Source organism: Mastomys coucha, unplaced genomic scaffold, assembly GCF_008632895.1.
Source record: "Mastomys coucha isolate ucsf_1 unplaced genomic scaffold, UCSF_Mcou_1 pScaffold22, whole genome shotgun sequence".
NCBI classification, from domain to species: domain Eukaryota; kingdom Metazoa; phylum Chordata; class Mammalia; order Rodentia; family Muridae; genus Mastomys; species Mastomys coucha.
Genome location: NW_022196905.1, coordinates 238523043 through 238538740, shown reverse-complemented (window position 1 = coordinate 238538740; position 15698 = coordinate 238523043). Strand labels below are relative to the sequence as shown.

General features: G+C 36.9%; 1 long non-coding RNA gene across 1 annotated transcript; it reads left to right on the top strand.

Annotated features, from left to right (window-relative positions):
* The first annotated feature begins 2426 nt into the window (after nt 1-2426).
* LOC116067989 lies at nt 2427-11857 on the top strand. The gene is made up of 3 exons (XR_004109388.1): nt 2427-2565; nt 10346-10400; nt 11801-11857. It is a non-coding gene; the product is annotated as an uncharacterized LOC116067989 (long non-coding RNA).
* Nucleotides 11858-15698: the final 3841 nt, after the last annotated feature.

Sequence of the window (15698 nt, the reverse complement as noted above, 5' to 3'; positions counted from 1 at the left end):
GGGGACAGCTATATCAGGCTCCTGTCAGCAAGCACTTCTTGGCATCAGCAATAGTGTTTGGGTTTCACGTCTGCAGATGGGATGGATTCCTAGGTGGGGCAGTCTCTGGTTGCCTTTCCTTCAGTATCTGCTCCACTCTTTGTCTCTATATTTCTTTTAGACAGAAGCAAGTCTGGGTTACTATTTTTGAGATGGGTGGGTAATCCCATCCCTCAACCTGGTATATTGTGCTGAACTTCTGGATATAGTCTCTACAGGTTCGCTCTCCCCTTTGTTGGGTATTTCAGCTAATGCCATCCCTGTTGGGTCCTGAGAGCCTCTTGCTTTCCTGGCATCTGGGACTTTCTGGTGGCTACCCCCAGTTCCCCAACCTCTACTGCTACACACCTCTGTTCTTGATATCTCCCTAGTCTCCTCTGTCACTTTGTCCTGTCCCCCCTTTTCCCTCCCCTTCCATTCTTCCTCCTAAGTCTCTCCTTCCCTCTACCTTCCATTACTGTATTGCTCCCCCTTCTCAGTAGGACTGAAGCATCCACACTTTAGTCTTCCTTCTTCTTGAGGTTCATATGATCTGTGGGTTATATTGTGGGTATTTCAAGCTTTTTGCCTAATATCCACTTATCAATGAGTACATACCATATGTGTTCTTTTGGTAGTGGGTTACCTCACTCAGGATGATGTTTTCTAGTTCCATCCACTTGCCTGCAAATTTCATGAAGTCATTGTTTTCAGTACCTGATAACAGATTTAATACTGAATGTCAGTGTACATATGTACGGTTGAAGCCAGTCAAGTCTGTCATTGCTCAAGCATGTTGTTCTTGAGTGTAGGTTTAACAAGTTGCACTTTGTAAATCCTTCCTTTCACAACAAACCTAAATATATATTTCAAAAAGGAAAAAAAGGCAACTCAGATAACTCAAGTGTTTACACAAACAAAAACATTAAATACATTTACAGGATACATTGCTCTTAAGAAAGAGTCTAATTTTAAAATAACAAATGTCACAAAAACATTATGTGACATACATAAAGTTAAGCACTGATGTCATTTTCAATTACTGTGCTTATTAATAGACCTGTCTTGGCAACGAGAATTCAGACAGGCATGTATTAGTGAGGAATCATCTTTGGAATGGGAGGCATTCCATTTTCTATGGCAGTATTGCCCTGTGTTATGCTGTTTATTTTTATAAACAATAATTGCTTGCAGTGAAAAGTAAGAACAGCTTCATAAGCTCACTTGTGGATGATAACGTGTTTTAAGCATGGGTTTGTCTTATTCAGTTCCAAATATGAACGCCTAGTCATCCCATTACCCTTTTTTTGTAATTTCATTCTGGATCTAGCAGAACTAGGCCAAGTCTAAAATTATCTTGTACCTGCTAGTTTTGTGTGTCAACTTGACACAGGCTGGAGCTATCACAGAGAAGGGAGTTTCAGTTGGGGAAGTGCCTCCATGAGATCCAGCTGTGGGGCATTTTCTCAATTGCCCCTTGTGGGTGGTGCCATCCCTGGGCTGGAGGTCTTGGGCTCTATAAGGGAGCAGGTTGAGCAAGCCAGGAGAAGCAAGCCAGTAAAGAACATCCTTCCATGGCCTATGCATCAGCTCCTGCTTCCTGACCTGCTTGAGTTCCAGTCCTGACTTCCTTTGGTGATGAACAGTCACGTGAAAGTAAGCTGAATAAACCCTTTCCTCCCCAACTTGTTTCTTGGTCATGATGTTGTACAGGAATAGAAATCCTGACTAAGACCGATCTAAATTCTTACAGAACATTTTTGGCTCTACGAGGTAGGAAATTGTTTTGTTTTGTTTTTTAAATTTCAGTTTGTTGATACCAGTTGGCTTTAACCATGGGTAACTGTATAGATAAATGACTTCTAGCTGTACCTAAATAAAAGACCACAAAGCATTATGTAATCAATAGAAATGCATGCGTTCAAGCTGAACAACAGAAGGGGAAAAGGAAATATTAGGTCACTAGATGGTGCCATAATGTTATTTTTTACTTTATTGCCGGGGATGCTGGAGCTTTCCACAACAATCCGTTTTGAGAAGCATAACTTCAGGCACTGGTAGCATAAAAAATAGGCCCAGTGTTAACAGCATGGATAATTTAGAGAGGGAATGCCATTAATGCTAAAAAATTTAGGTATCTTCGATTGTACTGAGTTAAACTGATGAACCTCAATAAGCTGTGTAAAAATGTTCAAGCTGTAACTTAAAAACCTGCACCACAAAGCAGAAACATTTTATTCTTATTTTAGACTTGTCAGTAAATTTGTTTCTAAAAAACAATGTGAAATTAGAAAACACATATATCAATGTAAAAGAACATCAATGCTTTCAGTCGGCTCAGTAGTCACACTTCATCTTTTAAATAGGAAAAATGCACACTTTATTTATTTATTTTTACATTTAGGAAGTACTGGAAGAATTATGTTGAGCTAAAAACTCTTCGGGCCCTGTGTCAGCACCCAGGTTTTAACTTAGGTTCTGAACATTGGTCTTCAAGCTTGTGCAGCAAGCACCTTACCCACCAAGCTGTCTCTCCAGACCCCAGGAGTAAGTGTTTTAAAACGTAATTTATATTAAGGTTCATCTGATTTCAGACTTAGGTGAAGGTACAGTTTAAATTCATTATTTCCAGGACCACTGGATAATACACTTTACAGCTGTGTCCCTAGGGATATCAGTTTGCACCAACCTTTCTTCCTTGATGGTTATTAATGACATTGGTAGTCACTTTACTTAACAGACTGTAAACAATTAAATACAGGCTTTGACATTTTGTCGGTGCCTTGGCTGAAATGGTACATAGGAATTTTGACAGTTTTATCTTGCTTTTCAAAATTTGTGCTTTATAGGCAATGGTGCTCAAAGCAATAAAATATCCTGTACTTCTGCTGAAAGTACAAGTTCACAATTCAAATCATTGCTTAATTTTAATTAACTTATTGAACAGGAATTTGCTCAAGAGTTAAGTGTCTTTGTCTTCCTGTAATGCAAATCACTTTACAAATAATTATGGGACACTATTTCCTTAAAGCAATGTTTTATGCCTTAAGAATTACTTTTTTGCATGCATATGAGTATACTGTAGCTGTCTTCAGACACACCAAAAGAGTGCATCAGATCCCATTACAGATGGATGTGAGGCACCATGTGGTTGCTGGAAATTGAACTCAGGACATCTGGAAGAGCATCCAGTGCTCTTAACCACTGAGCCATCTCTCCAGCCCCGTTTCATGCTTTAAAATACATCATCTCCCCACCTCTCCCTATTACTGTTGAGTAAAAAGAGTATTGTTTGCTTTATTTTGTGGGTGAAACAATAGGTACTTGAAGGAGTTTAGGACTCCCAAAGTAGTGATATAGCAAATACTAAAGGCAGAAACAAACTGTGCCTTGATCTCTTGAGAAATAGCAGGCTTTGTGGCACTCAGCAGGAAGAAATGTAGAAAATACTAAGTCTCTCTCTCTCTCTCTCTCTCTCTCTCTCTCTCTCTCTCTCTCTGTGTGTGTGTGTGTGTGTGTGTGATTTGAAAATGAACTAATTTTGAAAATGCAAATACTAAAGCAACTTGAGAGTTTTACTAGTTCTAACCATTACAGTTGGTTTTATCTGAACTTACTATTACCTATCACAGGGACTACTCCCCAAAGTCAATTCTGTTTACTGATTGTTGTCACTAACACTATGTTTTCTTCTCTTTAGGATCCTCAGTGTTAAGCTGGTGATAGTGGCAAATGTCTCCATCACTCTTCTAGGTTTATAATTTTACTTTCTGATTCAAATGAAGTAGATTCAAACGAAGTAGAAAGGCAGTGAATATCTTTACTAGTGTATTCCAAGATTTCCATAAGGTCCTGACTCAGGATAGAACTCTAGCCTGTTTATTTACCTAGGATTATACAAACACTTCATGCCATTTGTGAGTGTAAGTTACCTTGTATATTGTTGGTTACCATCATTTAATTAGAATTCCAAATACTTTAAATAATTTCAACAGTTTTTTTAACGAATGAAATAGTGAACACAATATCTGTCATTCACCATACTTCACAAATCAATCAATTCCCAACTACAACATGTGAAACACGCCTCCTAAAAATATTCATGCAGGTTTGACATCAATAACCAAAATACAATTCTAAGTACTTCCAAATTCACAATGTGATATATGCAAATAGGATGCCATAGTTGTAAATTTCATGTCATGAACTGATTTTTCTACACAAGATTAAGAGTATTGTGTAAAATTTCCTCCATGTTATGTATGTAAGACACAAATGAAACAAAAGAATTTCATATTTACATGTGGTTTTCAAGCCCAAGACATTTCGGAACATATGCAAATATTTAATAGATTTTAAACACTCAAATATAAAATCTTCATGGTCATTATGCATGTAGGTTAAGAGAAAGTCATTCTATATTCTTTCCAGTCAAGCATGGGCACCTAATGTAGACTGGACTCTTTAAACAGTTGCCTTCTAATCACCTTGCCCAGCTACCTCTGGAGTAAACTCTTCCTTCTCTGCCTCTGTGCTAGACTCAGTTGGTTTCCACCAGCCATTTATTTTCAATCACACTGAATTAACTCTGTTTTTCTAAATTTGTTTGTTGTTGTTGTTGTTAATGAAAAGGCTCTCAAACATTGTGGATGATGATGTCATCCTGGTTCTAATAATAATAAAAAGTGGAGTGTTATATGTAGGGGGAAAAGGGAAAAATGAGGAGGTTGTTAGAGGCTACAGCCATGTTTAAACTATATTTGAATTTAATTGAAACATGCTCTGAAGGGCACCATTCGAGTTTGTACAAGACTCTTTATAAAAAAGATTGAAAGTTACAACACACAGATTAGCTGCAGACATTCTTATAACTCTGCTACACACATGCTGATCAATGAGGCATAGAGATATAATTGGGTTGTAGTCACAGTTGTTGGAATATATTTACCAGGTTCTTAAACACCACATGAAAGTTGTAAGTCTACATACATTATCAACAAATGAGGACTTTCTCTGAGATACCATTTTAATTTATTTGTTGATTAATTTTAAAAGTGTCAGTCATCCCATTGTACATTTTAAGAAAAAGCAAGAAGGAAATAATTACTATGTCATTTGGTAGTAAAATACATTCTGAAAAATGTTCAGGGGGTTCATTTGCAGAAATGGTCAGATATATAATCTATTTATATAAGTTGTCTGTTTGTACTTGAGAACCTATAAAACGTTTCCCCTGTTCTTAACTAGAGGAGCATATAGTGAAATGAGGCAGCATAATGAGAGCAAGTATCCTCAGTCATATTCCCAGGAAACTTTTATAACTTTTCTATATGGGTTCTGATTCATGACACAGACATCAAGTTAAACCAGACATTGTCCACTTTCCACAAGTATGAGGGCTTTTGCTTTGTTTCATTGTATCTTGTTTCTCTCTCTCTCTCTCTCTCTCTCTCTCTCTCTCTCTCTCTCTCTCTCTCTCTCTCCCTCTCTCTCTCCTCTCTCTCTCTGTCTGTTTCTCAGTGGTATTGTATAAGAGAAGAATCTATTTTCAATTAAGCTTTTGCTTTGTTTCATTGTATCTTGTATTCTCTCTCTCTCTCTCTCTCTCTCTCTCTCTCTCTCTCTCTCTCTCTCTCTCTCCCCTTCTCTCTCTCTGGTATTGTATAAGAGAAGAATCTATTTTTAACTAAATAATCAAAAACTTATGAGTTTTTCTACTGTTTTTTAAAAGTTAAATACTTGCTGATCCTCCTTGGCCCTAAACGTCTCCTGTTGATTTTGTCTTCATCCCTCTTGGCAGACACATTATACTTTAGGTTTAAGACCAATAAATACAGATTCTTCCTATAATCACGGAAAGTGTGGGGACACAGAAGAACGTCTTCAACATGGGGTCTGCAGAGTCTCAGCATTAGGACTTTGCTAGAAAATTACTACTAGAAGACTGATTTTGAGCCATAGAATGGATTTGATTTGCCATTCAGAGGCAAATGTTTTAAGTAAAAAGTATTTAAACATCTTATGAGCACTAAGCATAAACCATGTGTTCTACAAGATAACAAATAAGCATATAAAATAATCTTAAAAATTAAAATTCATATATTTTATCAATCAATGATCGTTATATTTTATTTTGTAAAGATTTATGAAAACGTTCACTATTAAGGTGCCAGTCTCATAATCACTATGTTACGGAGATATCAACATTATCTCTTCAATTTAAAAACAGACAGTGAGTAATTTCTTGAGTATACATAAGCACTAATGTAAAGTATGCATTAAGATCTCAAATTTGTTTCTATCTCATATTCTGTACATTTATAAATGAACCTTACTCTAAATATAAACAATAATGCTGTTAAATTTGGAATCTCATGTTTGCTTCTACTTCAAAATTATACTTTGAAGAATAATCACATTTCTTTTGTTTGTGCTGAATCAGTCAAATAATTTCAAGAATATCAAGAATATCATGACATATAATAATAAATTTATTATCTAAATCATAAATTGCACATCATTTGAACAAAGTGCTATGTGAAACCACTTAAGTATTTTCCAAAAGATTGTCCATTATATTCTTAACAACACCAAAAGAAAATGATAAGATTGTTGTGTTTTACAGATGGAAAAATAAGATGTTGCAAAGAGGATAAAATTTGTTAAAATAACACAGAATGTTAAAATGAGGTAGACATGTTGTCTCCATGTTCTGTGTCTATAACCATAAATATAAAACTTTTCAAGTATTTAATGCCAGAGTTTTTAAATAAGTATGTTGCAGAGGATCTGATATCCAAATGGTTTGCATTAGTAATGGACATATTAATTTGCTACTAAGTCAACTAATCTAATATTCAAATAAAAATAGAAATGGTAAAAAGAATGTTTCCATATATATATGGAGTTGAATACAAAATAAAGTTTCAAAATATAGTGCAAATAAAGTGTTGAAAATATCTTGTAGTCTTCAGAACTTGTTAAAGCACTTGAGAGTGATCACAGTAAAGCATTCCTGAGATTACCAATACATCACTTAACTATAGAAACCATCAAGGGAACCCTTAAGTGCCTCAGAGAAACATTATAATAATGAGATGCACTATGCTCACCTATGCTTTTGAAACTGTAGTGGGATTAGAATGACCACAATCCTCTGAAGAGAATGATCAACTACAAACAGACTTCTGTAATACAAGGAACTTTGTAGATGAGTCTAGTTCTCTGTCTTCTCTGTCTCTCTTCTCTCTCTCTCTCTCTCTCTCTCTCTCTCTTTCTCTCTCTCTCTCTCTCTCTCTCTGTCCCTCCCTCCCTCCCTCTGTGGGTGTGTGAATTCGTGTATGTACATGTGCCTCTATTGACAAATTAATAAAATTAATGAATTAACTGAACATTTTTTTAAGAATCAGAATCTAACTTGTATTTTGTATTTCTTTTGCAAGACCACCTTTAGGCTACCTGTATACATTTACCTATTTTGATACCTTTTCACTTCTCTAATAAATGTATGGGAGTTCACTAATGAGTTTCCTCACGATGGTGGGAAGAGGAAAATGCTTGCATATCCTTCAAATTGGATCCAAGGAGTGTGACTGACTTGAAGCATTAGGGAAAACCTCTTTGACAAATGGTGCCTATATTGAGGAGCCAGTCATTTGTGGCACTGGACAGAGTCCTTTCTTGGCAAAGAAATTAGCAAGTGGAAAGGGGAAAGAAAAAAGACAATAACATGGGAAGATAGATCATGTGGTTGGCCCAACCTGTAGAAGGGCAAGTCTGTGAGATTGTGACAATAACAATGTAGAAATGTAAACACTCTACAAGGAATGAAATGAATAAATAAGACAGGACATTCCAAATGCAAATGTAGATCTGTGGAAGCTGTTCTTTTACCAAGGTTTATAGAATATTGACAATAGGATCAATCACCAAGCCGTCACCAAGTCACCAATAGACTATATACAAGATCATTTGTTTAAAATACACTTTCAAACCACTCCCTCTGCAAAACTCAAGGTCACACTGCTACACCCTCTACAAAGAAACCCCATGTGCTTTGGAGGCTGTTTCTATTCTAGAATATATTCACATCCAGAGTGAAGTTTTCTCCAGGAGCAATTCCTCAGGAATTTGAAGAGGAATGGTTTTGGCTAAAATCTTGGCTCTACCATTTCTTCGATCCTTTCAACCTACTGGTTGCTGAGCTTCATAGTCTTCTTCGCCACACACCTGATGTGTGCGCTGATCTTATAGGATTGATTAGCGTGAATCTCTGAGCAGGGCATCTGTTAAGCACTCAAACAGAAGAGTTAACTATTTTCCCAGCTGCTGGGCCTCCTGGGACCATTTACCCTCTCTTAGTGTCAGGTATGCAAACTGAGTGGCAGAGAGGAGTTACTATATGAAGGTACTGCTGAGTCTGTAGAACTGAAAGAGATGAGTTTCAACAAAGAAAGAAAACAAACAAACAAAAATCCTTAAAGCGTCCTTTGGACTTCACAATAGTTTTCCCAAGAACACATTTCCTTATGTTTGATTCTTTTAAATAAATAAAAGTTTGCCTAAGAAAAAAACTCCAGGGGTAGAAGGGAACATGAATAATTTTACATTGTTCCAATAACAAGGAGGAGTACCTAAGAGGTCTTATTTGTTGGCAATTTCAATGCTTTTATTATAATTGTTAGGCATATGATGTATTCTTACACCTCAGGAAACATGAAGAGTCAAATTATCTTATTGATGCTGCCACATTGCTTCCATTAACTTGAATACAAGTAAATTTGTGAGAAATTAACCCTCTTCATACTTATGTGGGAAGTCTCCTTGCAATTTTCTGAAAGCTTTTGCAATTAATTCTTCTCTGGAGAGTCTATGAGCTCATTTTAGACATTTCATTTTTTAAGAGAGAAAAAAACAAATGAAAAAAAATAACTTCAGTTAAAATAACCACTCATTTATACTATACTTACCTCAAACATCCATATAAAAATATACTTTTATGAAGTTTGTTTACAGTGGTTGCCCTGATAATAGTTAAATGTAGTTTATATAAAAATCCATAGAGAGAAGCGTAAATGGGAGGCTAAAGACAGATAAATCTATTTTATACAAAAAAATAGGACACTATATTTTGAAATTAGTCATTTGTAAAGATCCATAATCCTTTTGATAATGCATAGACAACACAGTGTCATTTTATAAAGTCTTCTTTGCTAGCAAATTTATCTCGTCATTGATGACTGACTTAATTAGATAGTTATACAATCAGAGTAGAAGTTAGTATATTCATTAACAGATTTAATTACTGTCGGTAGTTTACTCTTAGGTAGGTAACTGTCTTGTCTTGTTTGTTTATTGTTCATGATGCCTCTACTGTTCTATTAGATAAATTTTCATTAGAGACCTATAGTAGTCTGGATTTGCTATGTAGACCAAGTCTGGCTTAAACTCACAGCAGTTTACTTTCTAAGTGCTAGTAATAAAGGCCTAGCCCAACATGTCCAGCCTGATTAATTCTTAAAGAATGTCTCATTTGAAACAAAGACAAAACATATAAAGAATATTGGAGGAGTATTTAAACTTGGAGATATCTTATCTAGTTCTTCTTCTTCTTTCTAAATACCTAATTCATAATGAAATTAGTATATAAATCAAGGAACAATATCCAAAATGTGGTATTTGGGTATATTTGAAAATCATATATGTAATATTGAAAGGTATGTGTATTAATTTTTAGAATCCATAACTCAGAAATTTAGCAATAAAAATGGTCCTAGGTTTTGAAAATTTTAACTCCAGATTTTTATGCTTTGCGATGTTAAATTGATATTGTGCCCTTTTGTTCAGACTTGAATTAGTTCATGATAATTTAAGAAACTTGTGTACACACACACACACACACACACACACACACTCACAGAGAGAGAGAAAAAGAGAGAGACAGCAATAAATGAAATTAAAGATATATGTGTGTAGATACTGAATTCCATTCATAACTATGTGATAACTATGTCTTACAAATTATGCTTGACAAAATATATGCTGGAACTGAGAAATATTATATTGTTTTGTTTGCTTTCTGAACAAACATACTACTTCCAGTTCACTATTCCCCCTGTTACTGTACTCCCCTGTGGACCCAAAATCATTCTGAGGTCCTTGCCTATATAATCACTAGTTTCATTACTAGTTAATTTACTATGTGTGTGTGCCATGTATTTTGATCTGTTTCTTCCCCTAAATGCTCCCATAACCCTCCTTCTACCAGCTCTTTCACTAAATAAATCCTCCCTATTTACTAGTTTTAATTTTGTTTATTGTCCCATAGAGTTTAGTCAAGCTATGCATGAGGTCCTGAGTTTTGAAAAATCCATCAGAACTTGGTGAGTTTACCAGTTGGATACATAACTGAATACCACAACCCTCTGTCTCTCCCAGGATCTGTTGCCAACAGCTCAGCAGGACATGGAAGTGAACAGCTAGTCCCTTTTCATTTTATATCTTCCATTTATTAGAGCCTAGTTTCTTGGACCCAAAGGGAAAATCATTGCTGATGTGAGTTTATGTTTCTATATTTTTTGTCTTGACCAAAGGGTGGTATTTCTCAACCACTCAGTGACCCATTGGCTTTTACATTTTTCTTAACACTGACCTTGGATAATATAGTACATCTGTCTCAAATGTGGCTAATGATGAAGCTGTTGTTGTGCTCTACTCAACCAAGACATCAGAACCAGTTTTAGTAGCTTTCTGTCAGCTTATAAGGTCTGACATCTCATAAACTAGATCCAAGTACTCCCCAGTTTTTAACCCTTTGAGCCTAGACAAGCTGTAAAGACATCTCACTAATGTTTCTGTAGTTGTCCTGGAAGCACATGGGAAAGTTTTGCCTTTCTGGAGTTCACCAAATCTCACAAGTGAGACAACATGTATCCTGGTTGTGTTTTCTGTACAGAATTCCTATTTCCTTTCCCTGGCTCAATTTCAATTCCATTCTGCCTAGAGTTCAAGATTACTTTTGGAATGTTTCTGGTTTGTACTTTCTGGCTTATCAGTGAGTACATACCATGTATGTCCTTTTGGGTTTGAGTTACCTCACTCAGGATGATATTTTCTTGTTCCATTCATATGCTTGCAAAATTCATGATATCCTTGTTTTTAATACCTGAATAGTAGTCCACTGTGTAAATGAACCACATTTTCTATATACATTCTTTGGTTGAGGGGCATCTGGATTGCTTCCAGTTTCTGGATATTACAAATAAGGTTGCTATGAACATAATAGAACATGTGTTCTTGTGATATTGTGGATCATTTTTTTTGCATATATGCCCAGGAGCAGTATAGCGGAATCTTCAGGTAGGCGTAGTTCCAATTTTCTGAGGAATTACTGGACTGATTTCCAGAGTGGTTGTACCAGTTTGCAATCCCACTAGCTATGGAGAAGTGTTTCTCTTTTTCTACACCCTCGCCAGCATGTGCTTTTGATCTTAGCCATTCTGATTGGTATAAAGTAGAATCTCATGGTCACTTTGGTTAATGTTGGTGACCTTAGCTGAAATGCTGAACAGTGGACAATGTAAAACCTGAAAAGAGTCCAATAGTTAGACTGGGCTCCAAGCGAAGGGACTGGGGAGTCCAACCCACATTCAAAAATTCAAAATTGTTCCTGTCTGAGAAAAGATGGAGCAGAGACTGAATGAATGGCTGACCAGTGATCAGCCCATTCCATTGATGGTCTCCAAATCCTGACGCTATTACTGATACTATGTTTTGCTTGCAGACAAGAGCCTGCCATGGCTTTCATCTGAGAGCCTCTACCAGCAGCTGACTGAAACAGGTGAAGGTATTCACAGTCAACCATTAGACTGAGGTTGGGGATCCCTATGGAAGAAGTGGGAGAAGAATTGAAGGAACTGAAGGGTACTGCAACATCATAGGAAGACCAACCGTGCCAGCTAAACTGGACCCCTAGGAGTTCCCAGAGGCTGAATCACCAACCAAAGAGCATACATGGGCTGGTCCAAGATCCCCTGGCAAATAATAACTGCCTTGACTGGCCTCAGTGGGAGAGAATGTACATAATCATGTAGGGACTTGATGGTCCAGGTATGGTGGACAGTTAGGCAGGGGCACTCTCACAGAGGCAAAGGGGAAGAGTTATGGGTGCAAAACTCTGCAAGGGGGATAAGGAGAGGGTCAAAATTTAGGATGTAAATAGATAAAATAATTAATTCATAATATAAATAAATAAAAATAGACCTGATAAAAGGAGAAATGTTTCTTTTCTAGGAAACCCTCAAACACATTTTGATTTTATAGCTTATCATAGACCTAGAGGCCAAGAAAAGAGCCATCCTATATTTTCCTTTACTGCCTTACAATGGAATGATTTAGGTTTTCTTGTGTCCATAGAGAAGCCCAAAGATACGGTATCTATTTATTTTATTTACACCCTTTGCAACCTTGACAACAACAAAACAAAACAAATAAAAGAGAAGAAAACTCATTATGTATCTCATCATTTTTCCAAAATATACTGTGAAATTCATATTTGAGTTTAAGCTTTGTTTGCATGTTTCAGTCTCAACTGCCTACCACTAATGTCAAGATAAGTAATACAATTTCTTTTCCACAAATGGATCAAATGGATTTATTATTTGTTTGTTTCTTTGTTTACAGTGAGATTGGTATATCCTGTCACAAAGTTGCTCAGGTAATTATAGGTATTTTTATATACCTATTTATAGGTATTTGTTTATTTATATATATATATATATATTTATTTATTTATTTATTTAAGATGGGGTGTCATGCCACTATGTTTCTCAGACTAGTAATGAAGTCCCAGTATCAATGAATACTCCTGCCTCTAGAACAGATGAGACTGTAATCTGATACTATTTCACCTGATTCCATAAATGTTTTTAATATAATAACGAAACAACCTTTTAACGAAGCAATAGTCTCAGATAAAATAGGTATTTCTGATTGCCAATCATTTCCCAAGAGTGAGACTAGTTAGATTTCTTGGTTAAGGGAGAACGTGCATCAGAAGATTTCCTAGAGAAAGAAACATTAAAGTAGATTAAGGTTTAATTATATTGCCTAGTGGATTAGCCATGTTTTGCATCTCAGCACCATGACAAATCCTATGACCCTAATGAAGTGTCATTGTTTTACGTAATTTTGTTTCTACTTATTTGTGATGTGGAAATCTACCACATCACAACAGTGTTTGAAAAAAAAATGTTCAAGGTAACTTCTTACTTTTCTTTTTTAAATCTCCAGATTTTATTATTCCACTTGTGGTTTACCCTCCAACTGTTCCACATTGTATACCTCCCCCTGCCCTGCTGTCTCCATGAGGATGTCCCCACCTCCTACCCCCCAGACCTCTAAATGCCATGGGGCCTCCAGTCTCTTGAGGATTAAGTGGATCTTCTCTGATTAAACCAGACCAGGAAGTCTTCTGCTGTATATGTGTTGGGGGCCTCATATCAGCTGGTGTATACTGCCTGGTTGTTGATCTGAAGGATCTCACCGGTCCACGTTAATTGAGACTGCTGGTCCTCCTATAGAGTGGCCCTCCTCCTAGGCTTCTTCCAGCTTTCCAATAATTCAACCACAGGGGTCATCAGGTTCTGTCCATTGGTTGGGTGCAAATATCTGCATATGACTCTTCTAGCTGCTTGTTGGGTCCTTTGGATGGCAGTCACAATAGGTCCCTTTTTGTGAGTGCTCCATAGCCTCCATAATAGTGTCAGGCCTTGAGACTTCCTCTTGATCTGGATCCCACTTTGGGCCTGACACTGGACCTTCTTTTCCTCAGGCTCCTCTCCACTTCCTTCCCTGCCGTTCTTTCAGACAGGAACAGTTATGGGTCAGATTTTTGACTGTGAGATGTCTACCCTATCCCTCACTTGATGCCCTATCTTTCTGCTGGAGACTCTACAAGTTCTCTTTTCCCAAAGTAGGGCATTTCATCTAAGGTCACTCTCTGTGAATCCTGAGAGTCTCTCACCTCCCATGTCTCTGGTACATTCTGTAGGGTCCCCCCAACCTCTTACCTCTCGAGGTTGCATGTTTCCATTCTTTCTGGTGGCACTCAGTGCTTTCAGTCCTTTTCCCCCACCCAATATCCAATCATGTTCACCTCTTCACTATCCTCATCCCCTCCAAGGTCCCTCTCTCCCTTCTTGTGTTTTCTTCTCCCTCCCAAGTGGGACTGAGGCACCTTCATTTGGTCCCTTCAGCTTGTTGAACTTTTTGAGTTCTGTAGGCTGTATCTTGGGTATTCAGTACATTTTGGGGGGGCTAACATCTACTTACTAGTGAGTATATTCCATGAATGATGTCGTTTGGGGTCTGTGTTACCTCACTCAGGATGATATTTCCATACATTTGCCTGCAAAACTCAGGATGACCTCATTCTTAGTAGCTGAATAGTATTCCATTGTGTAAATGAACCACATTTTCTATATCCGTTCTTCTGTCTTGGAACATCTGTGTTGTTTCCAGCTTCTAGCTATCACAAACAAGGCCACTATGAACATAGTGGAACACGTGCCCTGCTGCAAGGTTGGGCATCTTTTGGATACATCCCCAAGAGTGGTATAGCTTGGTCTTCAGGTAGATCTATTTCCAATTTTCTGAAAAACCTCCAGATTGATTTCCAGAGTAGTTGCATCAGTTTGCAATCTCACCACAATAGAAGAGTGTCCTCTTTCTCCACATCCTCGCCAACATGTGATGTAACCTGAGATTTTCTTGTTAGCCATTCTGATTGTTATAAGGTGGAATCTCAGCATCACTTTGATTTGCACTTCTCTGGTCACTAAGGACTTTGAACATTTCTTTAGGTGTTTCTCTGCCATTTGAGATTCCTCTGTTGTGAATTCGCAGTTTAGTTCTATACTCCATTTTTTTTTTTTTTTGATTTGGTAGTTTGGTTTTTGGTGGTAACCTTCTTGACTTCTTTATATATTTTGGATATTAGCCCTCTATGGGATATAGGGTTACTGAAGATTTTTTCCCAATCTGTAGGTTGCCGAATTGTCTAATTGGCTACATATTTTGCTTTATAGAAGCTTTACAGTTTCATGAGTTCCCATTTATGATTTTTAAGAGGAGGAACTTGGGCCCACACTGAGAAGGTCAATGATTTAAAAGCGTATGTGTTGTTGCTACAAAAATGCAACAGGCATCAAGGTCATGGCAGGCAGATACCACTTTGAAGAAGTCATTCTTTCTCAAATCAGAGGATTTTCATTTGAGAATATTGAAAATACAGTAAAAATATAATTCACAGCTAAGCAGAATTTAAAAGAAATATGAGAGAAAATAAGCAACTGACTAACCCCATGAACTCAGCTGTTGTTACTCATCAAACAAGGATTGTGTCTATTTATATCATTTACATTCTACACTTACAAGAATTGCTATATTTAAGAGCTGCTTATAAGCCACAAGTATTACTGGGATTTGCTTTTGTAACTGTTAGCAAGGGCTTGCTGGTGTTTTTCTAAATTTTAATGTTTTCTTTTATATTACCAGGAAAGATTATTCTCCAGAAGGGCAAGGGTCTTCTATATGGTTCTAATAAACAAGAAACATACCATTGGTATTGCTATTGCCATTCAAGGGGCACCAAGAAGATAAGTTTACATCCTAAAATCAAA